Genomic DNA, 15,803 nt, shown 5'->3' with positions numbered 1-15,803 from the left:
CATAGGAATCCACCATACAGATTGCTTAATGGATGACTGGCGGCATTAGCCAATAAAGTAGTCCCTGCCAAGTGACCATCTTAGATGGCAGTCGTTGCCTAGCCAACCAATGAAGGTTGCTTCTTGAACTGTCTTTGCCCGAACTATGCACCAGGCAAGACTGCTGCAGTGCCATTTTTTAGAAGTTCCAGCACTGACAAGGAGATGTATCTAGATCCAAAACAAAAAACAACTACCTTTCCTATGGTTCACCATGAAAGCCTGGATTTTTCACTACACAAATACAAGTGTGTAAGTTCGTGGCCAAACATACAAGATGCTAGGGTTGCTGATTTCCCTAAATGGTTAATTTTCATCTTATTCTTGTTTATTCATTACAATAAATATTCTGTCAGTTATAAGAACAAAGAATTGCATCCTAATAGCATTTCTGTGAAAACAATGGTGATACACAACATTTTAGAATGAAAAAATGCTGAAGGAGGTGATTCATAAAATGGAAAGACTTGCCTGGAATAAAATTAGATTTATAAAAATCATAGAAGAGTAACTAGGAAAAACAGTTTAAAAATAAATGGATTTATATTTGAAAGCTATGTTTCCCCATTACCGTCAAGTATGTACAAAATCCCCTCTTTGTGAGCTACTAACTTCGCTAACACCCCTAAATTTAAACAGATTTGTAGTACACAGTAATCTGTTTTCAAAATGAAGGTGCATATTTGAATGCAAATTGTTTAAGTTAGAACTTCAGGCTTTCACATATTTATAAAAAGTGAGCATGGCCTAGAGGAGAAAGAACGGGAAAAACTAAGAAACATTCAGAATCTATTTACGCTGTAACAATCCCTAATAAGTTTACTGAAAAAGCATTTCAGTGACAGCAGAAAGTAATCTGAATAATTTGTGTTCAGGTACCATGCTTACTCCCTTTACACAACTTCCCATAAAATTTGAAGTTTCGTGGCATTCTCTCTCCTGCCACCTTCAGCTTCTCTCTGGGCTATGAGTATATAAGCTCTGAAAAAAAAAGCAAACAGGTACTGCAATATACTGCTAACCCTTGCCTAGTTCTCCATGGTGTAGCAGTGAAGAGTAATTCACTTTAAGGGCTTCCTTTAAATTGGACACGTTGAGTCTGAGTTAATGTTGCTTTTTGAAAATTTACAAATATGAACAAAGTCATATGAGCTTCCTGTTATATCTATCTTATTTATTTATTTTTAATAGGAGAAAACTCTTTCCCACACAATGTTCAAGTTGATTTGTAATTCTTTTTTCTTCTATTTTTTTTAAATACTGATCTATAAAAGAAACTATCACCCACCTGACCCTTCATTTCTATTGATATTCAAGGTTGTAATAACTCCACTGACACAATTTTCACCTTAATGCTACACAACTAACAAAACTTCCCAGACACTGGCAGTTACTCCTAATGGAAAATGAACTGGAACGCTAAACAAGAGTACTTTAGACTAACTCAGATTTCTTTTTGAACTTCTTTTGCACTAGTGACTCAGTGCACAGTATTTCATTGCTAGGAAATCCTAACTCCTGTCACCAAGATGGCTATAAATGACTTACCATGCCATAAAGCTGGAAATCACCCAGAGCGCAGTGACATTGCTCTACTTACAGACTGCTTTTGTGCCTTCAGCATACTATCTGCCTATTGAGCTGGAGCAATAAAAACCATTAGATTGTGGGAACAAAGTTTACATACATATATCCCTATTTTACCCCAAACCGGTTCTCTGTCTGGCAACTGTCACAGCTCCCCTCACTTCCCAGTCTTATTATCCATTGTGGAGCAATTGTATTTTCATTAATTGCTATAGTGGACAACACACACTCCTCCATTTTCATGGCTGGTAGCTACTGCTTCACTTACCTCCTCCTAGGTCTCTTTTCTAATAGGGAGGCAGAATTATTATATCGAGGGGAGTGAGTATTTGGCACTGGTGAGGCCACATCTGGAGAAATGCGTACAGTTTTAGGCCCACCACTACAGAAATGATGTGGACAAATTTGAGAGAGTCCTGCGGAGGGCAACGAGTAAATGGTCTTATCTTCCTAACAAGGACTTTTAAAAAAGACTCAGCAAAAACAAAAAAACCACACACCCCTTGTTAAAACCATTTTTTTTTTACTCTAGCCATGGGGATAGCATTGAAATTAGTTTCCAAAAATAAGTTTGTTTTTAAAAATGCAGGCCAGATGGCAGATTTACCAAACACTGATCTTGCATGAATCAGAAGGAGCCGGAGATCCTGATATTGGACCTTAACAGCAGTAGCCATTTTAGGGTCAGGCAAAGAATGTTTAATGTAAAAACTCCTTCCCTAAAATTCTTGCCAAATTAAAAGAGAGAAATCAGTTTAACTTTTTAGTGGTTTCTAGAGGTTCTTGAACTCTGGGCCTTGAGTTCAAAGGGCAGTTCCCAACCATCAGCTGACTGATGGTGCAGAGTGTCATTTCAAAGATATTTTTCTTTATATTCTGCGTCACATAATTTTCCTAAATTACAAAAATGTACTTTGGGAAACAGAAAGACATTGCTTGCTTTTTTAAAAAGACAGCTTGCATCCTCCTGAACAAACACTTCATAGCTTTTTAAGGGATCATGATGATCATCTGACCTCCTATGGCCTGTGTGTTACATACAGAACTTTCTGTATCAAGCCCATAACTTCTGTCTGAGCTCTAGACTATCTTTCAGAAAGACACTAAGTCTTTAAAGACTTCAAGTGATGCAAGAGCCACCACATCCCTAGGAAAGACATTCCAATGGTTAATTACCCTCACTGTTAAAAAAATTTACACCTTATTTCTAGTCTAGAATTTACAATACTCTATTGCTTTTAAAACACATGAAACTCTTATTCTCTGCTGCCCTATTAAAGGACACGTCTATTGTACTTGTCCTCTCAATCTATTTGGTTTTCTTTACATGATGCTGCCGGCAGTGACTTATACTTCATTGGACTACTGATGGGGACTGGAGCCTCCTATGATTAGGCAAATTCTAAATTTAAAAAGTCCTATAAATATTAAATCAAAATAAGACAGGCTGGCTGCTGAATTAGCGTCACTAAAAACTGTGCTAACCTCTGGAGAACACAGGCAAGGCTGTCGAGATTTACTGGCTTGTCTCATCACATGTGATCTTTCCACATTTCATTCATGGGAGCATGCCGCTCACCCTCAAGTAGACGACTGATCAGTTCTTCATTTCACAAAAAGAAAAAGGAGTACTGGTGGCACCTTATAGACTAACAAATTTATTTGAGCATAAGCTTTCGTGAGCTACAGCTCACCTCATTACCCATTGTTTCATGTTCTCTGTGTATATAAATCTCCCTACTGTATTTTCCACTGATTGCATCCGATGAAGTGAGCTGTAGCTCACGAAAGCTTATGCTCAAATAAATTTGTTAGTCCATAAAGGTGCCACCAGTACTCCTTTTCTTTTTGCGAATACAGACTAACACGGCTGCTACTCTGAAATTCTTCATTTCAGTAGCAAGTATGCGGCTTACCTTTCAAAATCCTGGGGTGAAATCCTGGCCCACAAAGTCAATGAGAATTTTCCCATTGGTGTCACTAGCGCCTGGATTTCACTCCTGATCTCGTTCTGCATACATGATCTTCTAGTTATTTCAACTTCAACAGACTCAGGCTCTGACTGACTTGCCCAAGGTCACACAGGAAGTCTGTCACACAGCTGGAAATTGAACACAGGTCTCCTGCACCCTCTGAACCACAACACCATCCTTCCTCTCACACTATCCAGTTCTACTTTACTATGGCCTTAAGGTCTAATTAAGAAAGTTCTTAATGCCTGTAAAACTGAAATAAAGACTACGGAGCATTTACCACCATTCTAGAAAGTAGTATTTCAGACACACATGAGCGAGTATTAACAATTGCTTTTTCCAGGGTCAATATTATAACAGCGTTTAATGCAGCTTCACCTTCGTGTGCCTAAGGACGCTAGTCACATGTAATCAATCAATGCCTTAAGTCTTAATCCAAAAGTGTTTAAAAAAAAAAAAAAGTTGTTCAGAGATTAACAGTTAAGTAGAAGCCTCCTTGTAGAGTGGATACCATCACTCCATAAGATTTCAGTGAAATGTGCAGCATCACAGGATGATCAGACAATAAAATAGGACTATTTTCTATTTTTTTTGGGAGGAAGCAATCCCTTCTTGCTGTACATTAGAGCTGACAAAAAAAAACCAGGAAATATATTTGCAAAAATGTTCACAAAATATTTGTCTTGTATTCATTGATTCTAAGGCCAAAAGGGATCGTTATGATCTAATCTGGCCACCTGTATAAGGCAGGCCATAGAACTTTCCCAAAATAAATTCCTATATAGGATCTTTTTTCCCCCCCACCCCCCTTTCTGAAAAAGCCATCCAGTCTTGATTTAAAAATTGGTCAGTAATGGAGACTGCACCATGAGCTTTGGTGAATTGTTCCAATTGTTAATTATTCTCAGGGCTTGTCTACACTGGCAAGTTTTCGATGAAACTAATGTCAACGGGGGGAGGGAAGAGAAAGACAAAACTAACATCACCAAAGCGTGTCTACATTTGCTCCCTCTGTCGACAGATCGTGTCCACATTCTGGGCACCTCTGTCAACAGCAAGAGCAATGGACTGTGGGTATGTATCCCACAGTGCCTGGCAATACCACATTCCCATGCTAGGTGTTGTGAGAATGTGGAAATGGAGCGCGGTGCATCCTGGGATGTGCAAAAATGTGCCATCATGCACCACTTTGTGTCCCACCCCTCCAAAGGTCTCTGGCTTCCTTTGACACGGTTTTTCCAACGGTCATTTTTTTGTAGTGCGCGTCAGCATCTGCAGTGAGAGGATGGATCCCGCACTTGTCTCCTATGCTCTGTTAGCTGTTGTGAGAACATCAGGCATGGCAGCACAGTTACTTGCAGAGTTACTCGCAAAGTTAGCGGAGAATGAATTGCAGGCACCCGAGTGCAACATGGACGGCAGCAACTTATCAGTACTTTGTGCATTCACAGAGCAGCTGCATTCAGTAAACTCTTGCTTTTTGGCTAGGGAAACAAGCACTGATTAGTGAGAATTGCATTGTCATGCAGGTGTGGGATGACGACCAGTGGGTACAGAACTTTAGGACGCGTAAAGCAACCTTCGTGGAGCTATGTGCTGAGCTGTGCCTCAACCTGTGGAGTAAGAACACCAGATTGAGAGCTGCCCTTTTGGTAGAGAAGCGTGTTGTAATCACTGTGTGGAAGCTGGCGAATCCAGACTACTGGTCAGCTGCAAATCAGTTTGGCGTAGGAAAGTCCACTGTTGGGGCTGTATTACTCCAAGCGTGCAAGGCGATAAATTGCATCCTGCTGCATAGGACCATGACTCTGGGAACTGTGCATGAAAAAAAGTGGATGGCTTTGCAGAGATGGGTTTCCCTAACAGTGGTGGGGCGATTGATGGCACACACATTCCAGTTTTAACGCCAGACCACCTTGCCTCTGAATACATCAATAGGAAGGGATACTTCTCCATGGTGTTGCAGGAGCTTGGGGATCATTGGGGGGCATTTCACGGACATCAGTGCAGGCTGGTCTGGAAAGGTGCATGACACACGCATCTTCAGAAACAGTGGCCTGTACACAAAGCTAAAGGCGGGGACCTTCTTTCCAGATCACAAGTTTGGGGGGGGTGGTGGGGGGGGGGAGAGGAAGAGGAGGAATGTAGAAATACCCACAGTAATCCTGGGAGATCCAGCTTACTCCTTAGAGCCCTGGCTCATGAAACCTTACGCTGGGCACCTGGACAGCAGCAAAGAGTGTTTTAACAGGTTGAGCAGGTGCTGCATGGTCGTCGAATGTGCCTTTGGCTGTTTGAAAGCTCACTGAAGGTGTCTCAAGGGCAGGCTAGACCTTACCGAGGATAATATTCCCATGGTCATAGCTGCATGCTGCACTTTGCATAATCTGTGTAAATCTAAGGGTGAAATATTTGCTCAGGTGCGGAGCACTGAGGTAGAGCACTTGGCTGCACACTGTTTGAACAGCCCAGATGCGAGGGCTGTCAGAGGAGCCCAGAGGGCTGCTATTAACATCAGAGAGGCTTTGAGGAACCACTTTGACGATGAGGGGCAGTAACACATGTCTGCTTTGGAGTTGCTTCCCTGATGCATCCGTGTACAATTTTAGGGCCCAAGATCCATGCAACACAATGCTTTACAAGCCTGTTCCCGAGACTGAATTGACTGCTATTTGCTTTTGTAGAACAGAATAAAAAAGGCTGTTATTAAATACCTTACCTTTTTTTAACAATAAAGGCTAAAACCTCACAACTGTGTGTAGCTCCAGCTATCATTGTGCAAGCTGTGAGAGCAGGTGGAGTGATGGGGAAATTCAGGAGTGCTGTGAAGTGAAAAGGAAGGTCTGGGCATGGTGGGGGTGGAGCTGGCAAAGAATTGTGCAGCTGCATGTGTTGCAGTGGAGGTCGACCACAGATCTGCTCAGTCTGCAGCTGTATCAAAGACTTAAGCATCCCTGTCTGATCCTCCATCACTTTTATCATCTGCTCTGTTGCTTGCCTAGCAAAAGCAGCACTCTCTCTTTTCTGTCCTGCCTTTTGGCTTCCCAGCACTCTGTGTTCTCCCTGGTCTGTCTCTCATCACGCTGCAGCACCTCCTGGAACATGTCTTCTTTGCTGCACCTAGGGTTCTCTCTTATCTGTCAAAGCTAAGTGTCAAAGAAGTGGAAGGTTGGACATATGACCAGGGAAGAGTATAAAAATATTGCTCGGGCATGTAGGAATGTTATCAGGAGGGCCAAATCGCACCTGGAGCTGCAGCTAGCCAGAGATGTCAAGAGTAACAAGAAGGGTTTCTTCAGGTATGTTGGCAACAAGAAGAAAGCCAAGGAATGTGTGGGCCCCTTACTGAATGAGGGAGGCAACCTAGTGACAGAGGATGTGGAAAAAGCTAATGTACTCAATGCTTTTTTTGCCTCTGTTTTCACTAACAAGGTCAGCTCCCAGACTGCTGCGCTGGGCATCACAAAATGCGGAAGAGATGGCCAGCCCTCTGTGGAGATAGAGGCGGTTAGGGACTATTTAGAAAAGCTGGACGTGCACAAGTCCATGGGGCCGGACGAGTTGCATCCGAGAGTGCTGAAGGAATTGGCGGCTGTGATTGCAGAGCCACTGGCCATTATCTTTGAAAACTCGTGGCAAACCGGGGAAGTCCCGGATGACTGGAAAAAGGCTAATGTAGTGCCCATCTTTAAAAAAGGTAAGAAGGAGGATCCTGGGAACTACAGGCCAGTCAGCCTCACCTCAGTCCCTGGAAAAATCATGGAGCAGGTCCTCAAAGAATCAATCCTGAAGCACTTGCATGAGAGGAAAGTGATCAGGAACAGCCAGCATGGATTCACCAAGGGAAGGTCATGCCTGACTAATCTAATCGCCTTTTATGATGAGATTACTGGTTCTGTGGATGAAGGGAAAGCAGTGGATGTATTGTTTCTTGACTTTAGCAAAGCTTTTGACACGGTCTCCCATAGTATTCTTGTCAGCAAGTTAAGGAAGTATGGGCTGGATGAATGCACTATAAGGTGGGTAGAAAGCTGGCTAGATTGTCGGGCTCAACGGGTAGTGATCAATGGCTCCATGTCTAGTTGGCAGCCGGTATCAAGTGGAGTGCCCCAAGGGTCGGTCCTGGGGCCGGTTTTATTCAATATCTTCATAAATGATCTGGAGGATGGTGTGGATTGCACTCTCAGCAAATTTGCGGATGATACTAAACTGGGAGGAGTGGTAGATACGCTGGAGGAGAGGGACAGGATACAGAAGGACCTAGACCAATTGGAAGATTGGGCCAAAAGGAATCTGATGAGGTTCAATAAGGATAAGTGCAGGGTCCTGCACTTAGGACGGAAGAACCCAATGCACAGCTACAGACTAGGGACCGAATGGCTAGGCAGCAGTTCTGCGGAAAAGGACCTAGGGGTGACAGTGGACGAGAAGCTGGATATGAGTCAGCAGTGTGCCCTTGTTGCCAAGAAGGCCAATGGCATTTTGGGATGTATAAGTAGGGGCATAGCGAGCAGATCGAGGGACGTGATCGTTCCCCTCTATTCGACATTGGTGAGGCCTCATCTGGAGTACTGTGTCCAGTTTTGGGCCCCACACTTCAAGAAGGATGTGGATAAATTGGAGAGAGTCCAGCGAAGGGCAACAAAAATGATTAGGGGACTGGAACACATGAGTTATGAGCAGAGGCTGAGGGAGCTGGGATTGTTTAGCCTGCAGAAGAGAAGAATGAGGGGGGATTTGATAGCTGCTTTCAACTATCTAAAAGGGGGTTCCAAAGAGGATGGCTCTAGACTGTTCTCAATGGTAGCAGATGACAGAACGAGGAGTAATGGTCTCAAGTTGCAGTGGGGGAGGTTTAGATTGGATATTAGGAAAAACTTTTTCACTAAGAGGGTGGTGAAACACTGGAATGCGTTACCTAGGGAGGTGGTAGAATCTCCTTCCTTAGAGGTTTTTAAGGTCAGGCTTGACAAAGCCCTGGCTGGGAGTATTTAACTGGGAATTGGTCCTGCTTTGAGCAGGGGGTTGGACTAGATGACCTTCTGGGGTCCCTTCCAACCCTGATATTCTATGATTCTATGATTCTATGAAAGCTGGTCCGCGGGGGGGTGTGGTGTGTTCCTCAAGGTCTGTGCTGAAGAGAAGAGGGTTTACTACATTCCAGCAAATGGTTGAAACATTTTAGTAAAAAGGGCCTTTTGCTAGTAGAAATCACTTTCTCTGATACTCTACACAGGCACACAGCTCCGTGAACACCTCAATCATGGGAGGAAGGTGGTTGTGCGTATGGATGAAAAGGTCATGGCTTGCAGGGACCACATTCTAAGTTATCCCACACAGGTGGCCAACCTGTTGGCTGACATCTCACTGCTGTGGGTGATCAGAGAAACCAGGGCACAACTACTGCATGCTTGCAGCTTTCACCTTGGTCTATATGCAGCTCAGTTATGTGCTGCTTTGGTCCAAGCTCCAGTGATTGCTAAATGGCATGATACAGTTTCCTACAATGGGGGAACTAATAAGGCTGCAATCCCTTGGAATCTGTGGCAGAGGATTAACAAGTACTTCTTGGAAACTTTCCAGAGCCTCTCTGGAGGATTCCCTACAGGTCTCGATGTCCATCGACACCCTGCTTGGCCATGCAGATTAGCTACACAGGGCAATGTCCAGCTCACAGAAAACACTACCTGCCTCCTATTTTTGATTCCCTACACAACCCACAGCAATTTACCCAGCATCTCATCTGCTTCCTGCTCCCCGTTGAGCACTTCTGGAGTGGAGAAAAGTTCCGGCTGCCTCACTGGGAGCTCCATATCCTCTTCCAGCTCCACTTCTTCATCCAGAATTTCAGCTGCCTGCAAAGTATCCATGGGGCTATCAGCGATGGAGATGGGGTCACCACTAAGGATAGCACTCAGCTCCTTATAGAAGCGGCAGGTCTTAGGTGCATCACTGGAACAATGATTCACCGCCCATGCCTTATGGTACCCCTGCCTCAGCTCCTTTATCTTCACTCTGCACTGCTGCATGTCCCGATCATAACCCTTTTCGCACAAGCCTTGAGAAATTTGCCCATGTGTCCCGATTCCTACAGGTAACTCTCAGCTGCGACTGAACGGACTCTTCTCCCCATATACTGATTGCATCCAACAACTCAGCGGTGGTCCAAGCGGGAGCACGTTTGGTGCGATAGCCAGTCAAGCTGACTTGGGAAGCCACCTGGGAAGCTCCTCTGGGAAGCCAGCAAGCAGGAAATGAGATTTAAAATCCCTGGGGCTTGCAAAGGGGAGGGGTAGGTTGGCTGCAGGGCAGTGGATTTCAAACCGCTGACAGAGTGGCAGCATGGGAATTGTGGGATACTTTCTGGAGGCCAACAAAAAAACACACAAAAAAAAACCTGGTGTCTACACTGCATGTTTGTCAACAATAAGGGAGGGGAAAAGACAAAAGTCTCTCACAGGGGTGGAAGTTTTGGTTGCCAAAACTAGGCATTAAAACAAAAGTCACATTGCAGTGTGTACACTATCACTGTTTTGTTGCCAAAAGCCAGTTTTTGGTGACAAAACTCGCCAGTGTAGATGAGTCCTCACTGTTAAAAATGTACGCCTTATTTCCAGTCTGAATTTGTCTAACTAAAACTTCCAGCCATTTGATTGGGTTATACTTTTCTCTGCTACACTGAAGCCATTATTAAATATTTATTCCCCATGTAGGCGTTTCCAGACTGTAATCAAGTTACCCCTTAACTTTCTCTGTTAAGCTAAATAGATAGTCTCAGAAAGCTCCATCTTTTAATCATTCTTGTGGCTCTTCTCTGAACCCTCTCCACATCCTTCTTGAACTATGGGTGCCAGAACTGGACACAGTATTCCAGCAGTGGTTGCACCAGTACAAAATACAGAGGTAAAATAGCCTCTTTTCCTCCTACTCAAGATTTCCCTGCTTAGGCATCCCAGGATTGCATTTGTTTTTTGGCAAGTGTCACCCTTGAAGCTCACATTCAGCTGATCATCCACCACAACCCCCAAATCTTTTTCGGAGTCACTGCTGCCCAGGATAGAGCCCCACATCCTGTATAGCCTAAATTCTTTGTTCTTAGATGTATTCATTTACATTTACTGTATTAAAATACATATTGTTTGCCTGCACCCAGCATACCGAGCAATGCAGATTGTTCTGGATCAGTGACCTGTCCTCTTCATTTACCACTTCCCCAATTTGGGACCTTTATCAGTGGGTTTATGTCTTCTTCCATGTCACTGACAAAAATGTTAAATTGTGCAGGGCCAAGAACCAGCCCCTGCAGGGCCCCCCCTGGAAACAGACCCACTTGATGGTTCCCCGTTTACCGTTATATTTAGAGAGCTATAAGTTAACCTATTTTTAATCCATGTAGTGTGTTCATTTTATATCTTTTATGTTGCTGGAATTTTGAAGTTTACCATCTCCATAATGGGAGGATTTTATTAATTCAGCTGGATTTCACTCCCACCCCAACTCCTCCAATTTAACAAAATCCTAATTTGGAAAAGGTCAGCTCTAATGTACATTAATATGTCAGAAACAAAATAACTTCTTTATAATAATTCCATCTGCAGTTTTTAACATTTTAAGCTAATGATTCTGGCCCATGGTGCAACCTAACTTATGTGCTGCAGCCTATCAAGCAGCTCTTTCCCCTGTAGCCATAAGGTTTAGCCAGATAAAGAGTCCAGCATGTGGGGGAGGGAGGAGCCAGGAAAAAGCATGCTCTGTGGAGCAACTACACCTGGCTACCTCACCTGTGAGCAGGAAAGGAGCACTGTGATGGAGGTAGACTAGGACCCAAAGGCCCTCTACTGGAGGCCTGAGAGTCCAGCCACACCCATCCCAGGAAAGGAGCAGTGGAGAGGTCCTCCAAGCAGGGGAAGCAGCCAGAGAAGCTGCAGGGAGCAGTCAATGGGGGCCCAGCGGGCTCATATAAAAAGGAGCTGAAAGAGGCTGGATAGAGTGGTCTGCTTGCAGGGACTGAGCCTGAGGATATGGCCCTACCAGGGCCGGGACTACTTACAGAAAACGCAGACACACCCAACCAGAGTGGGTACTCACAAGAGGTGGGTGTTGACCCCATTACATTTGGTACCAGAAGTGGGATAATTCGGCCCGACCCCTGATTAACAAGGGGCAGGACTATGGAGGAAGTAATCCGCCTGTTGGTGGCAGGTCAACAGCAGCGGGTAACTGAAATGCAGCAGTGCACACAGACCCTGCTGATAGAAAGCCAGAAAAGAAACAGGAAACCCAGTTTGAGACAACAGCAGTGGCATGAGATCTGTTCCAAGCAGCAGATGTGGCTCAAGCATGTCTCTATCACACCTGGTAACATGGGGGTTTAGCAGATGAGAGGCCTGAAGCCCAGCCATGGAGATGCTATGGGTGTGGACAGTTGGGACATTTAAGAAGGGCTTGCCCTGGAAGGAACCAGGGAGGAAGGGCAAGGTTTAACTGCTTTTATAGTGGAGAGACAGGCCACATAAAAAAGATTTTGCCTGTTAAGGAGCTGGGCTCACTTCAAGGCAAAGGCAGGGGCCTGAAGGATAGGTGAGATGAAAAGGGGACTCCAGGCACAAATCCCTATGATTTAGTGGTATGTGCCCCAGAGCTGACAGGAGAGCCAGGCAAGGGTGACTCTGGGCAGCAGAACAGTAGACCTATTGCAAGGGCCCCGAGTGACTCACAGCCCATGACCAAAGCAAGAAAAGAAGCAGTATGGCCTGCCTGCAGGATGGCAAGGCATTTAAAGAGATCTTGCCCTCTCAGAGAAAGGAGGGGCAACAATGGAAAAAAAAGACATCCCAGGTTGAGGCAAGACTGGGACAGTCAAAAAAAGAGACTGGGTGGGTTTCCCAGCCCTCGTGCAGGAGAGACCAAGATGGTGGCCTAGGATCAGGAGAGTCTGGGATTAACTACATAAAGAAGCAAAGGGACTGGGAACCAAAGAAAGAATAGCAAAAGTGGGTTAGCTGGTGCCCCAAGTACAGAAGGATAGTGTGGGGAGCCATACAGAATCCCAGGAGCTGCAGGATACAGTTGGGACCCAGACAGATTTTCAAGGTCAGCCAGTTATGGTGGGACCCCAAGCTGGACCTCAGTGAACACATTAGCAGAGGGGCTCAGACAGGGTTGCCCCAAAGGAAAAAGTATAGCTGAGTAGTTCTACAAGTCCCTCCTAAGTGTTGATGAGCTCACCAAGCATGTAGAGTCAATGGAGCATGAAGTGCCTCAGAGCAGCTGGTCATGCATCTCCAGCTTGCTAAGGTGGAGTAAAAGCACCTGCTCCACTTGATATATGACCTTGAGATGGAAGCAGAGGCTCAGTGTACAGGGATGGATAAGTTGTGGTGTGCAGAGACCCCCAAGTCCAGGAGCCGAAGGAGAACTGAAAGGACTCTTAAATGCTCTCCAGGAAAGAGACCTGGGAGAGAAGACCCTGACTAAATGGGGCAAAAGGCCAGAGAGATACTCTCCAGACAGAGGTCGGGGAGGGAGAAGACCCTGCTAAAGCGGGGCAAGAGATAGTAAAACTACCACCCCAATCCTCATGGGGAGAGAAGGAATGTGATGGGGTGGACTAGGGCCAAAGGCCCTCTGCTGGAGGCCCCAGGGTCCAACCACACCCATCCCAGAAAAGGAGCAATGGAGAGGTCCTCCAAGTGGGCTAGAGTGGCTGCAGGGGAAGCAGCCAGAGAGACTGCAGAGAGTGGCCAATGAGAGCCCAGCAGGCTCATATAAAAAGGAGATGGAACGGCCTGAATAGAGCAGTCTGCTTCTAGGAACTGAGCCTGGGGATATAGCCCTACTGGGACTAGGACTACTTACTGAAAGAACGCAGACACCCAACCAGAAGAGGCACTCACAAGAGATGGGTGCTGACCCCATTACAGGGGCAAAGTGGGCAAAGCCTAGACTCTGCTTCTCTTTTTCCCCCACCACCCCCCAGTTCCCCACAATGCACCTCCCAGGATGCAGTGGGAATAGGAGGTATCCTGTCAAGGGCTGCAATAACTTACTTCAACTCCAGAGCCAGATGAAGTCCCCTGGGGACATGCGGTTACCACCTGTACTTAACACAAGGTTGCTGTAAAGGATGTGAGTCTTATTTACTCTAAACTGTTGTAATTTACTCTCATTTTCAATGATCTTTCATGCTGCCAAGACAATAGTAAAGTGCCCTTGTGTGAATGAGAATCAGACCCAAAGTCTCAGTCTAGTCCTTTTAGTAGTATCTCTTAACACTATATTTATAATTAACATACTGTGGCTTTTAGCTTTTGATACAATACTATTAACTACCAAAGCAGTGAATAAATAAAATAGAAGACACTGCCTGCATTAAAAAAAAAAAAATTACTTAATGTGTCAGTAGTCTCTGAACAGACAGTTCTGTAATGAAGCTGGACAGGGAATTTTGAGAAAAATTTAGAAAAGTAAATGAATACTCCTTCCAGGAAGATATAAAGCCCTGCTGGATTTAATTTTTAAAGGTTGACTTTGATGGTATAATTCCCCCCCCCCCCCCCAAAAAACCACAACACTTCAAGAGCCAAGTATGTAGAGAGTATATGAAACTAACAGCTATTTTTCCTGAATTGCTTTTATATTAAATGAATGAAATGTATGCAGGAGAGATGAATGGGCTATGGAATGAGGTACGGTGAGTGCTGTAGAATACTGTTGCTCATATTTCACAGCTCATTGTGTCGATCAACCAAAACTGCTTGCTTTGAGTCAAACAGGCTCTACTTCACATTAAGGGTCACGTTGTCTGCTGCTGCACTGGGGCAGAGGGGAAGGGGAATACAGGAAGTAAAGGAGACTCCCTCATTCTTGCACCACTAGGTAGTGGCCAGCCTCCATCACAGTCATTGTGATCATTGATCTTAGGCATCATGTTCACCATCGATGCCAGGTACAGGTTGTGTTATGATTTTTTCCAGCTTGACAAAAAGACCAAAAAACCCAACACACACTGTATCTTTATTTGGAGCTGATCAGAAAAGGGGGGGAAGGGGAAGGGGAAAGGGAAGGAGGAGGAGAGAAGAGAGAAATCTCATTATGTTTTAAATAACTGAAAACACAAAGTCCATGCTATGGGATTCACTTTGCAAACTGGTAAGCTTGTAATACTGTAATGAAAACCACAACACTCAGGAGTGAATCTCCCTTTCATATCTGCCCTTAAATATAGCTTTACTGGCTTACTTGCTTTTATTGTCCTTAGCCATTCATGAAGCTTTGACCAAATCAATCCAAATGTACTAAAAACAGACTCAGTTGATCCAGAGCAGGCTTCGAAAGAGTGCCTATTTAACATTGACAAGAATCTGAATTTAATTGTCCTGTCTTCCATGATTTTACTTCCAAAATTTTACACCATTTTGATGCAATGCACTGTGACACAACCTTCTTTGCAAACAGATGTGGAAGAGAAGGAAGGAACCGCAGGATTAGGTTCCATCAGTCACATCCTTTTCTTCTCTGGATATTGTGACATTTGTATTTGGGTTTGGTCATGTATAAAGCTGCAGCATTGGCTCAAAAGTGACCAAGTGTCACTTCCTCCTATCTCCAATATCATCTCCTACAAGCACCTAGATTTTCCTTAGTGGCACCATCGAACCTTTCTTGGGACACTGCAGAAGCTCCTTCACTAGAAAGCCACCAGTGGATAGGATTTGCAAGGTTGCTCCACAGGCCCAACCCTGCTGAGCATATGAGGAGTGACAGGACCATAGTACAAAGTAAAGATGTCAAAGAATAACAGGACTAGGCTTACAATAAAAAAAGTTTTAGGCTGTTTCACATTTCTAAATGTTGTAATATAAGGCAGAGCTGGCAAAATTATTAAATACACCAGAAAATATTGCTATCCAGTGCCTCTTCTATACAAATCATTCCTTAACTGTGTACTGAATATTTATGTGTAAATGATATGTGGTGTATTAAGTAAGGGATCCACTAGTCTTATCCAAATACACAGAATACAAGTATCACTAAAAGGTTAGTAAAGAACAAATCAATTGCTTATAAACAGTTCTCTAACTCTCCCCACACTCTACCACACTCCCCTCTTGCATCCTAAGCATGCTGGCTAATGTCTCATCATATAAAGATTTGAGGAGGAAAAGAAAGAGCATGGCAACTTGTTAAGGGTTGTATCAATCA

General features: G+C 44.4%; 1 protein-coding gene across 4 annotated transcripts in view; it reads right to left on the bottom strand.

Annotated features, from left to right (window-relative positions):
• Positions 1-15,803, bottom strand: part of TPK1 (thiamin pyrophosphokinase 1) — a 492,286-nt gene that overhangs the window by 275,867 nt on the left and 200,616 nt on the right. The window lies entirely within an intron of this gene.

The sequence above is a fragment of the Lepidochelys olivacea genome (assembly GCF_965140295.1).
Source record: "Lepidochelys olivacea isolate rLepOli2 genome assembly, chromosome: 2".
NCBI classification, from domain to species: domain Eukaryota; kingdom Metazoa; phylum Chordata; order Testudines; family Cheloniidae; genus Lepidochelys; species Lepidochelys olivacea.
This window is presented reverse-complemented; position numbering and strand designations above follow the sequence as displayed.